Source organism: Eschrichtius robustus, chromosome 3 (assembly GCF_028021215.1).
Source record: "Eschrichtius robustus isolate mEscRob2 chromosome 3, mEscRob2.pri, whole genome shotgun sequence".
Classification (NCBI taxonomy): domain Eukaryota; kingdom Metazoa; phylum Chordata; class Mammalia; order Artiodactyla; family Eschrichtiidae; genus Eschrichtius; species Eschrichtius robustus.
The window spans coordinates 14,224,718-14,232,010 of NC_090826.1; positions in this window are offsets into that span (position 1 = coordinate 14,224,718).

Below are 7,293 nucleotides of genomic sequence, written 5' to 3' on the forward strand. Positions count from 1 at the left end.
TGGATGTGAAATATGCAAAACCAGGGGAATCAAAGGTGACTCCTGTTTTTCAGACCAAGCTTTTATTCTCTTACGGGTCTGTGATGAATCGTGATAAGACTAAGCGTTCACAGAATCCAAAAGTCAGTCCATGCCCCCCCTTCTGCTCCGAACCCACAATGCATTCCCAGTTTTGTGCAATGTGCCAGGCCCTGGCACCAGATTCTTAGAACCATCCTGAGAGGTAAATACTGCCCCCTGTTTTTTTAGATGAAAAGACCGAACCAGGAGGGGTGAAGTGATACCCAGAGTAGCACACCCTGTGAGTGGTGGATCCAGGATTTGGGGCTGACGCTAAGGCCCAAGCTCTTACTCATTAAACCAAGATCATTGGAGCTCATGGCACCCTTGAGGCTGAGTAGGAGTTGATGGAATCTTGCTGCTGCCCGCTCTGGCTCAGGTCCTCTGATGTCCCTCCAGGCTCCACCTACAAACATGTGTGCCTGCACACACGTGCATGCACACACATGTGCATGCAGACACACAGGCACCCATGCATGCACACTCATGCACACAAGCACACACACACCACCCCCTTGCCCCTTTCCTCTGCTGCTTCTTCATTTGCCACTAGAAGCCCAACAGGGGGTTCCGTGTGCCAGGCTAAAATACCCATGATGCTATCATTGTCAAAGGCACAGTGTACTTTCCATCAGTGGCGCACGGACATCCAGAACTGCTTTTTTACGCAGAAGGAGATCCTCTCTGAGTCCTTGGTGGGGACTGCGGTATTCCCAAGACCCCCTTGGATGGGGCTTTGGGGATCACGGAGCTCTCTCCCAAGGCTCCTCGCACAGTACCTCGCCACTGCAGATGTACAATATATGCGGTTGGGGGTACCAAGAATCTTGCCCAGGCTCCCACTTTTGCCTGATATTCCCTCTCTGCTTGGTGTCTAAGAATGAGGACCCTGGAACCAGACTGCCTGGGCTTGAATCTTAGCTTGACTGCTTACTAGCTTTGTACCATTGGGCAAGAAGCTTAATTCCAGAAGCCTCTGTTTCTTCATCTGTGGACTGCTGACCATAAGAATACCTAGCACAAGGGATTCTTGAGATAATTAAGTGCTTGGATTGGTGCCTGGCACATATAGTAAATGTTAGATGATATTATTATTATACTGATGAACTCTTTCTAAGGTTGATCCTGACAAAACCTCCCTCTGCCTTCATGTGAACCAGACAGAATAATTCTCAGTTGGCGTTAATGTCTCTTTTTATCCATCATTCTGCTTGCAAGCTTATCCTGACCCATTTAAAGTTTGCTTTGCCTTCAACCCTCAGCTTTAACCACAGTTTCTTTCTACCCTCCAGCCACTCTGGCTTTCCTGTCTGTATAAGCTATGCTCCTACCTCAGGGCCTTTGCATATCCCTCGAAATCAGAAACTCTCTGTCCAAGAATAAGTCATCTCAAGTGGCAGAACCAAGATTTGATCCCAGGCCAGCTGGCCCAGAGACTGAACACTAAACCACTGTACTAGTGGCCTCCCTTCCCTCTCTTCCACTCTCACAGTGTCATGTATCCCTCATTTAGGGCTCTTCCCCTGGGTATATAAGTTTCTGATGGAGATCTGTTTCGCCCTGAACTGTGAGCTCTGTGAAGGCTGGGCTGAGGTCCATTTTGCTCATGCAGCATCCCTGGTACCCAACATGTAGCACTTAGTACGTATTTATTGAAGGGATGAATGAATGTCTGCCTGTCTCTGCTACATATGTGATTCCCCAAGAGCAGAGACTGTGTCTGCATCTCTGCATTCCCAGCGCTCAGCAAAGTGCCTGGCACCAGAAGTCATCAATGTGCGAATCGAATTGAAACTGACCCATCTTCTTGGTATGTTCACCAGCCACGCTGATGCCCCTCACACATGAGTAAGACAAATACTACCCCCTAAGTACCCACATGTGTCCATGTTTCCATACCTCGTTCATTCTGTTCCCTCTTCCTAGAATGCCCTTCCTCCTTCTCCATCTGCTGCAAACTTCTTCACAGCTTTCAAGGCCGGGTAAACAAACCCCCCTCCACACTCTCCTCCCAGGAAGATTTTGGGCTCTCTCCTCTCCACCCTCACAGCGCGTTCATCCCACTGACTGTGCCCTACAGGATGGTAGTGCGACATTTTTTCTGCTAGACTGTGAGCCTCCTGAGGACAGAGTCACGCCTTATTCATTTCTACACCCCAACCTGGAGGCCAGGGGCTCCCAGAGACAACGTAATGCACAAGAGGTGAATAGATGAGCAATCACTTTGGCTAACCGGCCCTTCCCAGCACTCCTCCGTGGCAGGCATGCTTCCAAGGTATTAACATATGCAGTTTTCAGGAGGCAGATGCTGTTAACGGTCCCATGTTACCAGGGGGGAAAACAGAGGCACAGAGAGGTCAGGTAGCTTGTCCAAGAATGAAAGGGAAATTCCTCAACCTTACGGGGGTGCTGGTGGGCGCGGGCTTCGCCACCCTAGGTGGCATGGAGATTGCAGAGGAGCTGGAAGACAGTCGCCCTTCCTGTGTCCTCTACAGAGCTGTCAGCAGTTTGCCATTCTCAGGGCTGCAGGAATGGGGACCCCTTCCCTTCAGGAGCTTCCCACCCCACTCCACGAGCAGCCCTGAGGAAGGACACGGCTCCCCTGACGTTTCAAGATAAGACTAGCATAGCCTCTGGAGTCGCTGGCACCAAAGCCTGCTTTTATTACTAGCAATAAAGCAAATCCTGGATCGTACAGGGGGAGAAGCACGCCCTGTTCTTGGGCAGGGATTTGGAGCCAACAGGGCAGGAGAAGGGCTCTCGGGGAAGCCCGGGCTACAGGTCACGTTCTGTCCTCGTGAGGTGCCAAGTCTGACAAAGCTCACCAGCGCCTCCGTGCCCAGGTGGTGAGGCACCAGGCCCCACAGCCGGGTTTTCAGAATCTAAGCAGCTTCAGGGGAATCTACCTTTTGTGTTAAATGGGGCATGGTGGGCAGGGGAGGGGCATCCAGGAACCAGGGCTTGGGGAGTGATACAGAAACAGGACTTGGGGTTGCCAAGTTGAGTCTCTGCGTCCCTAGAAAAAATGAGCCTGGGACAAAGGGATAGAGCAAACCAGGAGATAAAGCATGAGCAGCTTTGCCTGGCTCCCCCTTTGACCCTCAGACCATGAATGACCCCCTTCCGCCTTCCATGCGAGGCCCAGAGGTGGGCCTCTCCTCAGAGGGGGTGTCGTGCAAGGTGGGAGTTGGTCCCAGAGAGGCTGGGGCCTCAGCCAGAGCCCGAGTCCCTCTACACCTGCTGTGTCTCAGCACCTCCTGTCTGAGCTCCCTATCGCTGCTGTCCCAAATCCCCATATACAAAGTGACTTGAAACAACACACATTTATGATCTGCAGTCCTAGAGTTCAGAAATCTGAGAAGGGTCTCATTGGGCTGAAGTCTGGGTGTTAGCAGAGCTGTCTTCCTTTCTGTAGGCACCGGGGGAGAATCTTTTCCTTGCATTTTTCTAGATTTTAGAGGCAGCCCACATTCCTTGGCTCATGGCCTCACCCTCCATCTTCAAAGCCCACAGTGGCTGGTCCTGTCTTTCTCACATCTCGTCACTCTGACAATGACCCTCCTGCCTTCCTCGTCCACTTGTAAGGACCCCTGTGATCACATTGGACCCATCCAGATAATCCAGGGTAATCTCCCTTTTTTTTTAAATTAATTAATCAATTAATTTTTATTTTTGGCTGTGTTGGGTCTTCGTCTCTGTGCAAGGGCTTTCTCTAGTTGCGGCAAGTGGGGGCCACCCTTCATCGCGGTGCGCGGGCCTCTCACTATCGCGGCCTCTCTTGTTGCGGAGCACAGGCTCCAGACGCGCAGGCTCAGTAGTTGTGGCTCACGGGCCTAGTTGCTCCGCGGCATGTGGGATCTTCCCAGACCAGGGCTCAAAACCGTGTTCCCTGCATTGGCAGGCAGATTCTCAACCACTGCGCCACCAGGGAAGCCCTCCCTTTTTTAAGGTCAGCTGATCTGCAACCCTTATTCCATCTGCAGCCTTAATTCCCCTTTGCCATGTAACCTAACATACTCACGAGTTCCAGAGATTAGGATGTGTATGTCTTTGGGGGACCGTTACTCTGCCACCACACCCCTCACTTTATATCCAGTCACCGTTTTGCGGGAGCACCTCCTGCGTGCCAGACACTTTCACACACAGATATTATTTCTTACTCTAGACAATCCTGGAGGGGCAGGGATGCCCCACTTCTTTCCAAGGAAGAAACCCTGGGAGAGCCAGGCCCCATGTGAATTTTGGGGGCCCGGGGCCTGCTTTCATATGAAAAATTATTTAAAATTATATTTTCTGACTGTGTTAATACAAACATGAATATAACCAAAGTGGCTAAGTTCAAGTTTTAATTTCTGGTTTTAAAGAGAAATTAAAACATGTCATGGGCCCCTAAGAGTGTTGTGGGCTCTCAGCACTACGGCCACTGTCCCAGATGAAGAAGGAGACCCAGGGGACCGGCAAAGGGACCACCCAGGGTTACACGGTCAGCAAGAGACAAAGCCAAGGTCATACCCAGGATGCCCCTGACTCCAACACACTGATCACTCCACCAATCACCCAGCCACTCCGTTAGCATCCAAACAAGTCTTTGCAGAACCAGACTCACAGCCACAGGGACACTAGAGATTATTCAACCCGAAGCTCTTCTTGTATACGTGGGGATCCACATGCCCAGAGAGGAGGTGCAGCCAGCTCAGAGACACAAGCAAGTCAGTGCTGCAGTCAGGATGAGGGCCTGGCCTCCTGATTGTTCATCAGGACTCTTCCCCACCCCCTCTGTCTTTCACACGCCAACTCCTCTGACCTGAGAAGGCGCCCGGCTCCCCCCGCGCTCACACACTCATAGACACACACTCTCACACACCTCGTCACCACACACACGATGTCATCGTAAGTCTCGGCCACTGCTGTGTTGACTGTTCTCTCTAAGCTGCTAGGATTTACCCAATGCGTTCATTTTACAGATGGGAAAACTGAGGCCAGAACAGGACGGGCCTGACCAAAGCCACTCAGCAGGTGACCAAGAAAGCCAGCACGGTGTCCAGTCCAGGCCTCCAACTCCCAGGCCTGTGCTCTTGGCTCTGCTGGCACCTGGCCCGCAAGCGTCCTATGCATTGATCACAGATGGCAGGTGCCAGCCTGAGGGGCCTCCCGTGGCCCCGCCCGGTCCACAGAGGCAAAACAACACCATGTGACTGGAAAGTTCCGAAAGGACCATTTCCAAGTCCTCAGCGTCCAGAACTGGCACAGTCGCTGCCTCAAGCTGAGGCTCAGAGCGAGAAAAACCAGTTCCAGGAGGCCACCCCGGGTCTTCAGGCCACCTTCCCGCCCTGACTTTAACTCTGCAGGAGGGAGGCCGTTGTCCTTGGGTGCCCAGGCTGGAGACACTGGACCAAGCCTGGAGGTCAGGCCTTGCACTGCAGAATAAGTGGCCAGCGCCCCCCACCCCATACCTCTGGCTTCCCCTCCACACTACTGATATCCTCTGAGCCTCAGTTTTCCCACCTAGGAGCAATATTACTACAGGCAGACCTCATTTTATTGCATTTCCCAGATATTACATTTTTACAGATTGAAGGTTTGTGGCAACCCTGTGTCGGACAAGTCTATCAATGCCATTTTTCCAAAAGCTTTTGCTCACTTCAGGTCTCTGAGTCACATTTTGGTAATTCTCGCAATATTTCAAACCCTCCACCAGCAAAAAGATTAGGACTCGCTGAAGGTTCCGATGATGGGTTAGCATTTTTTAGCAATAAAGGATTTTTAAATTAATGTATGTACATTGTGTTTTTAGACATAACGCTATTGCACACTTAATCGACTACAGTATCGTGTAAACATAACTTTATATGCACTGGGACACCAAAAATTCCCGTGGCTCACTGTATTGTGATATTCGCTTTATTGCGGTGGTCTGGAACCGAACCTGCAGAATCTCCGAGGTCTGCCTGTAGCACCTACCTTTCAGGGTTGTTGTTGTTCAGGATTAAATGAGTTGCTTAACACAGGGCATGGCACATGGTAAGAGCAAAATCAGTGTTACGATTTTCATTGCTAGACTTAATAAAACTAGAAGCAGTACATGAAGGGGCTGATGCTTGGGCTGGCTCCTGAAGGCCAAGACAAATTGTTGGTCTGGCAAAGGACAAGCACAACCTCTTAGGGGAACGTTACAGGGGCAGAAGCCAAGGCCAGAGAGGAAGCAGAGGATCGTGGGGTCCCAACAAAGAGACCCTCACAATGACTTCTGGCACCACAGAGGGACCTCTGATGTGGCCCCCAGAATGACAGAATCTCGGATTCTCCACCCACTGTCCTCTGCAGGTTCCCACTGGTGGAATATACATTCAGGACCCTGCATCACAGGGGTCAAATTTCCAACTCTCCACCCATTTTACAGATGGGAAAACTGAGGCTCCAGGAACAGGAGTCACTTGCCCAAGAACACACACCTATTTCATGACCATGCCAGGACCCAAACCCAGGGTGCCCTGACTTTTGAAGGAACTGATTGACCACAGTATTTTGGAGATGACAAATCTCCAAATCACTCAGCTATCCTGGGGACAGTTTTCTATTCTTTCTTTCCTTTTTTTTTTATTTTCAAGCCTTATCTGACATCTAACTCAACACAATGGACTTGTCCCTCTAGCCCTGAGGACAGCTTGAAGAAAAAATGGATTGCTGAACTCCATTGCCCTGTGTCCGCTCATGTCACCCCGACACTGTCTCCTGCTCCAACCATGATCACTGACTTCCGTCCCCTTGGGGCTGCACATTCTTACCTCGGAGCCTTGGCCCGAGCTGTTCTCCCTCCCCCAGAGCCCTTCCTCTGCAATCTCTGTGAAGTTACAGCCCCTCCTTCCAGATACATCACCTTCCAACCCTCCCTGATGGATCTTGGCCCAGTAGATATCAGCTCATTGCCCCTCAGTACTTATAAACAACTTAAAAGCTTGATCTGGACTGTATTCGTTTGCTCTTGTTAACGTGGTAATTTATCTGTTCTCATTTATTCGTTTGTTTATTCAACAAAGGTTTCCTGATACCAACTAAGAGCCAGACACTCCCCTCCAGTCATTTACCTGGGGAGTAAGGGGAAGGCAGCTGCCAAGGGAGGAGTCAGAGGGGACCTGTTACAGTTGTGAGGTGCTGGTCATCCCTGGGGATAGACCGGGGCCCCTGCTTTAGTCTCAGATGCCTTCCCACTTGGGAACCTTGCCAGGTAGGAAA